We start from the raw sequence: 13,673 nt of genomic DNA on the forward strand, positions 1-13,673 counted from the left end.
TGCAGACACAAATCGACTGATATTTCGATGGCGTTATGTCAACAAATACCTAAGCTATGTATGACATCTACGATTCATTCATTTCGAAAACCACTCACGTTACAGCCATCTATTGTAAAACGGCGGAAGCAAAGTTGTACACCTAATATATGAATATGTGTTCATAAATTGTTTTTTCGAAGAAGAAATTTTATGATGGATTAATATTTCTAGCTAGCAGGATTATTACGATGAAGAAATTGATTTTCATATCAAAATTTAATGCAAATTTCTTCTTTATAATTTACAAAGAAGCTCTTCACGGAAATATGAATTTTTATTTGACTTTGGGACTCCACACATTCCAACACTGAACTTTACCGATGGGTTTAAAATTTGACCTATTCTAATGGTTTAATACTGAAAACCTGAAATTGATATTAAAAGATTTGATCTTTCACTTTTATCTGGTTTACCTACTGTGAATTTTATTCCTTGTGAAGTTGCTAACGATAATAGTTATCTATGCAACAAGTGCAAAAAGTGAATGTTTATTGCACTCGACGTGAAATTGTCACGTCGAGTGCAATAAACAATTTTTGCACGAGTTGCATACAACATTTTTTCTACGTTCATGCAAAAAGCAAAAAATGATTTATTGAGGTGCGGCACTAGGTGTAGGAAAATGAAAAGCGCAACTAGAATACTTTATTATTAATATCGATTTGCATTGAAACAGGAACTAATACGTTACGAACAATTCAACTCAAACTTTATTTTTACCCTCAATGTTGAAAGTGAATGAACAATTGGTGCAATTTTCAATATGAATATTTCGTAGTGAAGTACTTTTTAAATCCACTTCTTGATTTGTTACTGCTGTAAACGTACTAGTACTTGGTAACTGTACATCGTTATTTCCTTCAGGCTGAAATATTTGTTTGTCATGATGACAGCACGTTGAAGTAGAATGACAGATGAGTGCAATAAAAACTTTATTGCACTAGTGCAATAAAGAACTTCTTTTTCCGCTAAATATAGTTCAATAAAGTTTTGCTTTTTGCATGAATGTAGAAAATAAATTTAAATGAAAAGGAACAAATCCAGACTATCTAAATCAGCAGTAACTCCTTAAAGCAAACGAAAAAAAAAATGTCAATCGGGCCCTCCCCCTACAAGCGCGACATCTACCACGTCAGATTATAACCTAATTTATGTTTATCTCACAATATCACGAGAGACACGCGTGTCAGCTTGCCATGTCAATGTGTTACAAATCAACGGCTCCAGGCAGTCACGGGTCCTCCTTATCAGACTTCCGTGTGCCTTGCTTGTTAGGGTTACGAGGGGGCCCGTAATATATCATTAAACTCATCCAGTCAGACCGCCGCCGCCCGCCGCCACCCCCTTTCGATTCGTGGCGGGTGTGTGGGGTGAGGGGGTCTTAATAAATCGGGGATGAGATAAGAGTGCGAAAATTTGTTCGATGTCTAAACGTGGAAATCGTCCATTATTATTGTCGGTGTTGGAGCGACGGAACCCGGAGGGGGTGCTTCAGGGATACTTCCTGGGGCGATTTCAATTTTATTTTCAAACTCGCTGCTATGCGTATTTCCGTATATTTTTTTCTGAGTTCATTATGCTTGTTTCTCTCTTCAGTAGGTTCGACCCTTTGGGAAGTCAATGCCATAATGATCGCTATCTATTTCAGTATCGTAATCACTAATCAGTCCATTACAGTACTAAAAAGTGTGCTGTAATGAACTCATTAAAGCATTGTTTTCAATTATACTTTTCATTTTGTTGTTTTTCACAATGACTTCCGATCCTATCCAATTTCAACACACTTCAATTGACGATATAATATAATTTGAATATAGTAAAATGATTTGCAACTTTATTCGCAATTTCTCCGAATTCTGGTGGTGTTAAATCGATTTCGTCTCAGACATAATTCACAAATTTAATTCGTAATTATAAATTATTTCAAAATTCGAAACGTATAATTCAAATTCCGTAATCTGTCAATTTTCGTAACAGTCTCAGCAACTGCCAAGATTTAATATAAAAGTCACTAACTAGGATGTATAATTTGAATTTTTCATTGAATTTCGACAATATTTCACAAAACTTGACTGAAATAGAAAAAAATATCGTCTTATACTCGTTGCAGAAGGCAATTCCAACATTCTCCTCTACCGACTGAATATCTCAGTAGAAAAAATTTATATTTTCACATCAGACAAACTAGATCTTCAAGAACTGACAGCTTAGGCTCTTAAGAACATTGTCAGATATATTAACATCTGAGTTGTTAAAACAGAAAATCAATTCTCTACTGATTATCGTAGCACTTTGCTTCTTCGTCCATCACTTGAAAAAAATCAGCTCTCTCAAGACTGTTATTTTTGTGCTCATAACACTATTATCTACTGAGAATCAGATAGATTTCAGGGCTTTCATAAGGATTTTCGAAAGCACTGACCTACAGACAGTCGTAAAACCAACATTTTTCAGAACCAACTGAAAGTAATTTTGCGAATGGAAATTTTAGAACCAAAAATGATTTTTCTCAAGTAGCAAAGAGGCACTCTTTTATAAATGGTGTTTTTTTTTTAGGGCTATAGAACTTTAAATTGCAATAAAACAGCGATGGATTATTCGATTGACATGAATTTTATTTATCCGCAAGATAATCTTGTGGCATTACATTTTAAATATGATTTCTGGCATATGACCGCTGGCTCGGATGTAGTCCAATCTGGACGTTCAATTTTCGATGACTTTTTCCAACATTTGTGGCCGTATATCGGCAATAACACGGCGAATGTTGTCTTCCAAATGGTCAAGGGTTTGTGGCTTATCCGCATAGACCAATGACTTTACATAGCCCCACAGAAAGTAGTCTAGCGGTGTTAAATCACAATATCTTGGAGACCAATTCACAGGTCCAAAACGTGAAATTAGGCGGTCACCAAACGTGTCTTTCAATAAATCGATTGTGGCACGAGCTGTGTGACATGTTGCGCCATCTTGTTGAAACCACAGCTCCTGGACATCATGGTTGTTCAATTCAGGAATGAAAAAGTTAGTAATCATGGCTATATACCGATCACCATTGACTGTGACGTTCTGGCCATCATCGTTTTTGAAGAAGTACGGACCAATGATTCCACCAGCCCATAAAGGGCACCAAACAGTCAGTTTTCTGGATGTAACGGTATTTCGACATACTCTTGAGGATTAGCTTCACTCCAAATGCGGCAGTTTTGTTTGTTGACGTAGCCATTCAACCAGAAGTGCGCTTCATCGCTAAACAAAATAAAATGGACGTAGTGCGCGATACGTATTCCGCACAGAACCATTATTTTCGAAATAAAATTGCACTATTTGCAAGCGTTGTTCAGGCGTGAGTCTATTCATGATGAATTGCCAAACCAAACTGAAAATAAATCACTTGACACCTGTTAAATCGGTCTCCATCTCGAACAGAAATGCCAACTTAAAGTTATATACCTCGAAAAAAAAACACTCTATATTTGTAGTGCGAGAACAAAATGAGCTATTTCATTTCATTCAATATGCGTGCGGAAGAAAATGAAGAGAAAATGTTGTTTTAAACTCTTGCAAAAAGTTTCTTTTCCGCACTAAACTGCTAAAAGGGTAGTTTCGTGCCACTTTCCGCACTTGTTGGAAAAATAAGTACATATTCATTTCAATGCTAGTTCTAGATTCAGCACCTATATTCGGAAGCGAAATCGGCTTCAATTCTGAGAAGCCGAATCATAGAAGTCCAGCCTAATCATTATGTTACTCATATTCAACATTACGTAAATTAATGAAGCGTTTCACTTTTCCGGAGAACTGATGAAAATAATCAGGCACTTAATTCTCCAACCGGTATATACGTTACAAACATTCCCCCTCGCTGTACTAAGAGCTGACAAGCCACTTTTCCAAATCCCCTAGTAAGCGTCGTTCAAACACGAGGCTTGCAATAAAGAATGCCATCAATTGACTAATATGATACAGAATGTCCGGCATCGGAATTTTCTTCCTCTGTCCGGTCTTGCGGAAGTACCGGAGGGAGCAAAGACAAATAACTACAATCAATAAAATCTCCAGCCTTATAGGATTACTATCCCTTTCAATCAACTTTATAGATTCTGGGATTTGACTGGTAGGGTCCAGCGCAAATATTTGAGCTTTATTTCCTCCGTTTCGATATGTCTGGATGGGGAATCTTGTGCGGGTGGACGTTTTAAAGCGATAATAATTCGGAAATATTGGAATGTCAGATCGGTTCAATAGAATTCGATTCAATTATCATTTCGAAATAACTGTTGACGAATGAAATTAGGAGAGTGAGGTTGGCAGCAATATTCAGAGGCTGGTTATTGAGATGGAAAAAATAAGTCGGGAGCCTTAAAGTGCTAGTTCATTCATACGCCAATTGTGCACTTGGAGACCACATAACGATATATGGTAGCAAATGGCGCATGAAAGAATGTGGGTTGAAAGCTCCTGCATTCCTGTTTAATTTGCGATATTCTGCTGTATTGGACTTAAATATTTTTGATTTGCAGATAATTTCGATAATTCTCCGTTTTTCGCAAAAAAAAATTGATGATATGGTATCCCTTCAAAGCAATGATGTATTTTCAAAGTATTCTCAAGAAAATCCTACAATAAATCATCACGAAAGGGGAAAAACTCCAATTATGTGAAAATTTATAAACAAACTTCCTTTCGACGAAAGTTGAAACTATTGTAATATTCCTAACTTCAACTGATCATACAATCGTTCTGGCAACACTACACATTATTCTCCTCATCTGGGCACATATTGACAGATTCCGAGAATATTTCGTGGTGGTATGGCTTCTTAACCTTAACCAACCTCGAAAATTTTGAGTTGCTACGTCAGTTTTTGGGCGGCTGGACATTCTTGGTTTAAAACACAAATTCATCATTGTAAGGCGAACATTATAGTCTGAGATCATCCTTGGTTCAAAATTGGAAAATGAACGACATAGTGACGAAATTTTAGAGCGATGTGTTCATGAACAAGCGCTCGAAAAAGAGCTCGCACCAACCCTGTTCCCGAACGAATGGAGTTGGGAGATTTGAGAGCCCATATTATTTAATAACAAACAAGAACGAAATTACTTTTTTATTAGGGATTCAGCCGTAAATTCGTCGAATAAAAGTTGATATTGATATAAAATATATTGGACATGAAAAGTCCCGTGGTAGGACAGGTTGATCTCTAGCCTTTTGAATGTTCCAGCGCGGAATTGAATCGAGTGAGCGTAATGAATGCTGTTTCCGAACTCTCCGATCGCTTTGAATTAGAAGATGTCTGCTGTTTTGAACGTCATTTAGAGAATCGGAAACCTTTGAATATCACACACCAGAAAAATAAGTGAATTCGTATTGTCTATATTTTTGTGTGAATTACTTGAGACGTTTGAGGCGAATTGCCAATCGGAATGCAAAAAATTGAATTTTAAATGCTTTGAAGGTTCAATTCTTCTCTTTTGATATATGCCATCATGAAGGGTATTCCATTAAAATGTTTCATTTTGCATAGCCCGTTACCTGGAGAGCTGTCACTTTTGAAGCTCTCATCTTTTGACTTTTGACAAGTAAATACTACGCCATTCCTGAACATGGAACGATATACGCTTCTACAACTCATTGAAATTGTTGAAAGTCAAAAGTGGAAAAAAATGAGCTGTTACGATAATTAAGTGATGTGAATAAACGAAACCGTAGCCTGGAGTGTTATGGTGAATGGATGGCACTACAGTGATATAATTGATGATTTTTTATGGCTTTTAATTCTTCATCATTGAACAGAACCCAATCGTTTGAGATCACATAAAATTCGAAAATTGCAGATTTTTGGATGAAATAATAGACATCTGTTCTCCAAGAAAAATGCGCCAAGATACTCAGGTATAGTACCTATATCCAGTCACTTGGAGGAAGCCAGAATATATTGATTACACAATGGTTTTTCAAGTTCCGAAAAATGCATTGAGGGCCAGTGAATTCATTGCCTAACAATACTTTCAAATAAATCCCGGTATTTAGCGTATCGTCCTTGGAGCCAGAATATATCCATTTGGTTGTTTCTATTGGCTAAAATAGTTCATGTTCCGCTTTGGTTACTTTCATTGGCTTCAGCTACATACATCTATCACTTCTCAATTATTTTTTTTTATGATTCGCAGAGAGCAGTGCCGTCCGTAGGCGGATAAGGCATTTTCACACGGTTAGTTGTGAGACTGTTTCCTCATATTTATTTGAATATTCGAAGCCACTTCAAATATGCCAGAATATTTGTAATATACAAAGGTTTTTCAAGTTCCCAGAAATGGATTGGATCAGTGAATTTATTGTCTTTCTAGTCATTCTGAGTAGATTTCAATATGCTAGTTGATTGTCTATAGAAATAGAATGTGTCGATTTGGTTACTTTCATTGCTCGCAATCATACACCCACTGCCGCGTGGTAATCTGGTTGCTCCAATTGAGACAACAAAAGGTGTTCACGTCGCGAATTATCTGAAAGAAGCGACATCTGAGTTCAATACAATCACGTAAATATTATTTTCAACTTTGGGCAAGTGTTTTTATGGAGTAGTTCGAGTAAGACTGGGAGCACTAAACACGTAAAAATGAAAACGTCTAAAACCTACAAATTTTCCATTCCACACGACTGGAATAAGCAGATCCACCGCAAAGACAGGCCAGATGGAGGCTAAAGGAAAGGGGGGGGGGGAGATCGATCGCGCCCGCACCGATCGCAAAAACCGCCCGGCCGGGCGCGATTATCTCTCCCGAGCTTCAAAGCACCTCCGTCATTATATTCACGTTCGAGCGACGTCGGCGGCGGCGACGGCGAGAAAGCGGAGTGAAATGAGGCAAAAAGAGTTGAAACGGATGCGAAAAACCTAACAGAAAAATGTATTAAATCGCCCAGCGTTCCCCGGAGAGAGAGCACACTCCACCGGACTGATATATAGGACGCCCGCATCTGACGTAGAACATATTTGTAAAGGCGGGGACCGACGGCGCGAGATGCCCGAGGTAGACGACAAAGGGAGAAATCTATCGTGCTACGTATTGAATTGGGTATTTTCTGAGAGCGATCATCGGAAAAAAGGAATGCACTTGGAGAAATTAGTCTTTTTGTGCGGTTAGATTTTTTAAACGATTTTTGAAATTAACCCAGATTATAATGTTGGAATTAAACAAGGATGATGTCATTGGCGAGAATGAGTGATGGAAGGTGAACGAAGAGAGTTGTGGAGTGGAAACCTAGATATGAGGCATATAGAAGTAGAGGACGATCTCCTAGTAGGTGGACAGACGATATAAAAAGAGTAGCTGGAAACTGGATTCAGACGGCACAAGACCGAAAAAGCTGGCTAGAGTTGAGGGAGGCTTTCGTTCAGCAGTGGACAGGATAAGCTTTATGATGATGATGATGATGTCATTGAATCGCTGAATTTTATACAAAAACCATGTTAAGACTTCTGGTGAATTTCAAGTAGAGAATACCAGATTCTTCAAGAATAGTTGTTGAAGAACCACAATTTTTAACGCTCTTTGCCTGAATGTTCATTCGACACATTGTCAGTAATTTTCGAATTTTGAGTCGAAGATGGTCCATAACAATTAGGTTCGACTTATTGATTTCGTGGCCAGATTAATATTGTTTGTTCGTTTAGCCCTGAGCATGATCAAAAAAACCAAAAAAATTAAAATTTTAAAGTTAGGTTCGGATCACAAATGCCACGGTTGAGTTCTCTGATGGGCGTAATTCTACTAGGAGTTCCTTAATATAACCGTTCAATATTGTGTTTTCCTGTTGATTTAGAAAACTGCAGCGTTAATGGTGATGAAAATATGCATTTGTATTTCAAACTTAGTCCAAACTAGTGTTGATAGTGTCAACAGAACCAGATAATTGAAGCAGGTTATCTAAAAAAACAACCTAATATTCCAGTGACAGCAGTCACTAGAATAGATTTGGGATTCTCCAAATATTCACAAATAATTCAAATGTAAAATTTTTGCCTTGATCGCGTAATCAGAATTAAAGAAAAATTAAGCAGAAGAAATTGAGATGAAGAAAGTAGGTGATAACATAAAGTTAGGTGCTTTTTAGCGCTCGTCCATTTATGCGTCAATTGCAACAATCCCACCGCAGAATTTGAGCCTCAATTCACTTCAGTTTGTTTACAATACCTCATCTTGTTGGTTGTTTCACTATTTTTAAAATGAACAGAAGTTTTCAACGAAGAATTGATCTTAAACTTTGTATGGCAACTGGAATTTCTTCTTCCTGGGCAACAAAATGAAGAATTTGACGAAAAAGATTAGTAAGTAGAAAACTGCTTGTCTAAAATTCTTTTGGATACGGTCGTCTTTTCCTTAGTTGGCATTTGCCAACTATTGTTTCTTTTTGAATTTAGGATTATCTCTTCTGGGCGTTTAAAGTAGCATATCAGATTATTACGAGAAATTAATATAAAAAAAAACGCTTCGTTTAATCACTCAAATCATGATATATGAATATCTGAAGAACCAATATCTTCAAAAAAAAAAATGAAATTGTCTTGTTATATTCATTGATTTTAAGCTATTATCTCCATCTGTTGGTTATCGATAGTCTTTTAAAGAATTACGTATGCATCAGATACCGTAAAAATATATCGCTTCCAAAAACCTAAAGACGCCCACACACATAGAGGTCTACCTCCCCAAAAACGAAAGTGAAACATGCATCAAAGCGGCGCCGAAATCGCCTTAACCGGAAAATGAGACGTCTCCACGAATACCCCATCAGGAGGGGCTCAATGAAATCCCCCCCGAACTTCCAGAATCATCATTTCTCCCGTCGATAATCGAATTTCTGGCGAAGATGCGCACATCTTCTCTCGGCCGTGGATTCTGCATGAACAGTCTGGATCGGGATTCCGGTTCTTTCCGATAAATCATGAATAGAGGGCGATCCGGGACCTCGCAAGAAGGGACAAATATTTCCGGTTCGAGTAAAATCAGCACGCTCCGTCGATCCCGTCCAATTTTGGAGCAAACTTAGTTTGGGGGGATAAAAAGTTTAGAATGAAGAGCGGGACGAGGTACCTAAAGCGAAATGAATATATGGAGGAGGGTTTGGAGGCGAGGAGGAGAGGGGGCCGATCCCCACGGAAAGAGAAAAGTCTTAGGGATTACAATCTGGGATTCAAAGTGAAAGGGACGATCTGGAGAGGAAGGCTGGGTAGGGCAGTAGGTCGGTCGGGTGAGCAAAGAGGCGCAAGAGGAAGTTTTTCCAGCGGATATAATCGGTAGAATCGGAAAAACGTTTGGAATGGAAATATACAGAGTATGCCTTTGACATGTCCATTATTTCATCATTAGATTGATCCATCCCGAAAAAAAAACAAGTAGGCATGCTCGAATTAGAATAGTCTAGATAACAAATTTTGTGTTATGTTTTGTAGCATGCTACATTTCAAATTAAAATATATCCAACCGAACAAGACAGTTGAAAATCTGAGCGTATGCCAATGCGTATCTTCGTGCATGTGTACCCGATACAACGAAACTGTCATTTCATTTATTTTCCTGGTTTCTTTGAATAACTGTCATCGATAATTATCGCAGCGAAATTTATAGAATTGTTTACCTCTATTATATTCGTAAAACCCTCAGAAAAGGTTTTTTTTTTGTATTTTTGCATGACTCTTTATCTCAGGGTCGTGGCCCCACGTTGGGCGCCAAAATTATGTGTAACCTCTTTGTGACAACTCAAAATTCCCGAGCCCAGTCTTTTATTTTGAGTCGTAGTCTGATCTCTGAATTCACCACAATGGAAGGGGCACAAACCCAGGTCGATCAAACACCTCTTATATTCACACAAGTATTTTACAAACTGAATTTTTAAAATATCTAGTACCAAAAAAATTCACATACAATATTTTACAAAATGGAAAATATATATCAGTGAATCCGAAATTTTTATACGTACAAAACTAAAGAATGTAATTTCTCAAATTCACAAATTACTTCTCTGAAGAGATAAAAGTCTTACCTCTATACTGAGCCAATCTTCCTCCACCGAAGTTGATAAGAACATAGTTCTGAGAGTAAATACTTCGGCTTGTAAGCTGAGAATTGACAATGATGTTGGGCTGTCTTTTGACGAAGGACTCTTAATGTAATGATCAAACTTTCAGATTTTATCAGGAACTCGAATCAGGAATTTAGTACAAAAAAAAATACCAAAAAACAAACCTTTCTTGGGTGTTTTACGAATATAATAGAGAAAAACAATTCTATAGATTTAGCTGCGATGATTATCGATAACATTTTTTTAAAGAAATCAGGAAAAGAAATGAAATGACCGTTCCACTGTATCGGGTACACATGCACAAAGATATGCATTGGCGTACGCCCAGATTTTCATCAACTGTCTTGTTCAGTTGAATATATTTAATTTGAAATGTAGCATGCTACAATTTGTTATGTTTACAGATACCCAACCTTATTGTATGATATCTACGATCTATTTATTTCGACTACCACTTACCGCTACAGCTATCTATTGCAAAACGACGAAATCGAAGTTGTATAGGGTGTTTTTTTTTCCGAGTTATACGACTTTAAGTTGGCATTACTGTTCAAGATGGCGACCGATTAAACAGCTGTCAAGTGATTTATTCTCAGTTTTGTTTGGCAATTCATCATGAATAGACTCACTCCTGAACAACGCTTGCAAATAGTGCAATTTCGTTTCGAAAATGAAGGTTCTATGCGGAATACGTATCGCCCACTACGTCCATTAGCGATGATGCGCACTTCTGGTTGAATGGCTACGTCAACAAACAAAACTGTCGCATTTGGAGTGAAGCTCATCCTCAAGTGTGTGTCTAAACACCGTTACATCCAGAAAAACTAACTGTTTGGTGCGCTTTATGGGCTGTTGGAATCATTGGTCCGTACTTCTTAAAAAACTATTATGGTCAGAACGTTACAGTCAATTGTGATCGGTATAGAGCCATGATTGCTAACTTATTCATTCCTGAATTGAACAACCATGATGTCCAGAAGCTGTGGTTCCAACAAGACGGCGCAACATGTCACACAGCTCGTGCCACAATCGATTTATTGAAAGACACGTTTGGTGACCGCCTAATTTCACGTTTTGGACCTGTGAATTGGCCTCCAAGATCTTGTGATTATACACTGCTAGACTACTTTCTGTAGGGCTATGTTGAGTCATTGGTTTATGCGGATAAGCCACAAACTCTTGACCATTTGGGAGACAACATTCGCCGTATTATTGCCGATATACGGCCACAAATGTTGGAAAAAGTCATCGAAAATTGGACGTCCAGATTGGACTACGTCCGAGCCAGCCGTGGCGGTCATATGCCAGAAATCATATTTAAAATGTAATGCCACAAGATTATCTTGCGGAAAAATAAAATTCATGTCAATCGAATAATCCATCGTTGTTTTATTGTAATTTAAAGTTCTATAGCTCTAAAAAAACACACTTTACAACTTATATAATAATCATTCCAAGCTTCCGGCAGAATCTCTCCTCCAGATTCCAATGATTTTAGATCGGCAGTCGGGAAAACAAAGGTTGGGACTTTTTTTATATTCTACGCGGCATCTTTAGGGGTTCGTGATACTCTAGCGATACCAAGAAATAAACCAACAAGCGGTAAATATCCAGGATTTTCGGAAGAAGCACCGTATTATCCTTCAGGATAACGAACAACTCTCATCGTTCGACTTCTTAAGCATCTCCTCCCTTAATCCCTACCTTACATCACAGCTGCCACGACAGAAACGCATCATTTTCTCCGCCCTTACCTCCATCTCCACCGGTACTCATTTTTTCCGGGCGCAAGACGGAGGCGGCCTAATTGAACCACTTAAGAACCCACTTCGGCGGACAAAGAACCCATCGGCTGCTGCGCCGCGCCGATCCGGATCGTCATTAGAACCGTAATGAAATTCCCGGTCCCGAAATTGTGTCTCCTTAGCCGCAGTAATGAGTTGCCGCGGCTAAGGCCCCTCCGCCACCCATTGTGTTTACTTGTTCCGATCGTTAATAAGGAGAGAATCGAAATTGCCGGATGGATGACGCGTCGTTTGCCGCAGAGCGCCGAGTCCCGGTAGGCTGCGGCGATCCCGATGTTTATGACGAATTTTTCTCGATTATCGGGCCCTCCTCCGATAATGGACCATTTGTCACCCGGGGAAACAGTGAATGGGGCCGATTTGGACGGGATTGTTACTTCGCGGGCGAGCGACAGCGAGATGGATGAGGTTATTTTCACTTGCGGAGGTTTATTCTCGAATTTTAGCGATGGGAAGTGGATGAGGACGCGTGAGAGGTATATCGTGTGCTATGTTGTGAGTAGCGCCATCTAGTGATATGAATTATTACTAGAACTAAGCTGGGGTGAAGTCTTTCAAAACCGTCTAGTCGCTTCATGAGATAATATAGAGAAATTCATGCACCTTATAAAAGCCTTAACTTTTGGAAGCTTTCATATATACCAGTTCTCAAGAAGGAATACCATTGTAGGATTTCACATATGCCTACTTATGCGTTTCGTCCCTGGCACACACACCGGACTCATCAGTGTGACTTTGGTATATTAGTGTGTGCCGTGTCACAGACGCTTGAGGAATTTATTATTATCGGGAGCCGCCGGGACTCGAACCCGGCACCTTGTCGCATCTCGGTGAGTGAGTCTACACTCTTAACCTCAAGGCCACCGAGTGCTGTGTTTATTGTTGCTATGTGGAGCTTTATGAGAAGCCGCCACACCATCAAATGGTATCTAATTGTGGTTCTGAAACCAGGACGGGAACTAGCGCTGGAGTATTCGGCATTGGAACCAAATGCCCACTATTGTTAAGCTACTGCCTAAGTGTCTTTCAGGCAGAGATAATAGGAGTCTAAAGATGTATGGAAATGGGTCTAGCAAGAAACTATCAAAAATGTGACATAGCGATACATTCTGACAGTCAGGCTGCACTCGAAGCATTGAGCCCACATATCATCGATTCTAAGATTGTAATGGAGATACTTGACAACAGAATTTGATACAATAGCATAAATATTATTTTCAAATCTAGGATTTAAAAAGAGTGCGCCCATGGTTGGAGCATGACATCAAATGAAAATCTGGACCACTGTTTTTATAGACTCTTTTCAGAAAGATTGGATGAACAATACTCGAATCTATTTCATTAATCAGATCTCAAAAACTCTGCCAGATGTTGATACATTTAAAATTACTAATATGGTCTTCATTTCGTTTATGTTCGACTAGGATACTACCTGAAAAACGTCATGAGGAGTTTGATTGTAAATGTCATGGACAAATAGTTTTTTTTCGATTTCAAAAAGTAAAGCGAATGAAGACGCTACGAATGTTTTTTCCAATAAGTAGTGTTTTCAAATTATACCTTTTCCTATCATTTGATTCTTTGAGTCTATTGTTTTCGATTCCGTTGTCAACTATGCGAAACTGTTATCAAAAGTCTAGCCAAAAACTAACTTATATGCTGTATCAGTCATTCACTAGAGATTTCCGCTTCATAACTTATTGAATGAACAATACAATCCACTACTACAGAAAATCATGC

The 13,673-nt window shown here is 38.4% G+C and overlaps 1 protein-coding gene across 10 annotated transcripts in view; it reads left to right on the forward strand.

Moving 5' to 3' along the window:
• The window catches only part of LOC123684759 (teneurin-m), a 446,936-nt gene that overhangs the window by 335,399 nt on the left and 97,864 nt on the right, over window positions 1–13,673 (forward strand). The gene's annotated exons all lie outside the window — the stretch shown is intronic.

The sequence above is a fragment of the Harmonia axyridis genome, chromosome 7 (genome assembly GCF_914767665.1).
Source record: "Harmonia axyridis chromosome 7, icHarAxyr1.1, whole genome shotgun sequence".
In the NCBI taxonomy this organism is placed as follows: Eukaryota; Metazoa; Arthropoda; class Insecta; order Coleoptera; family Coccinellidae; genus Harmonia; species Harmonia axyridis.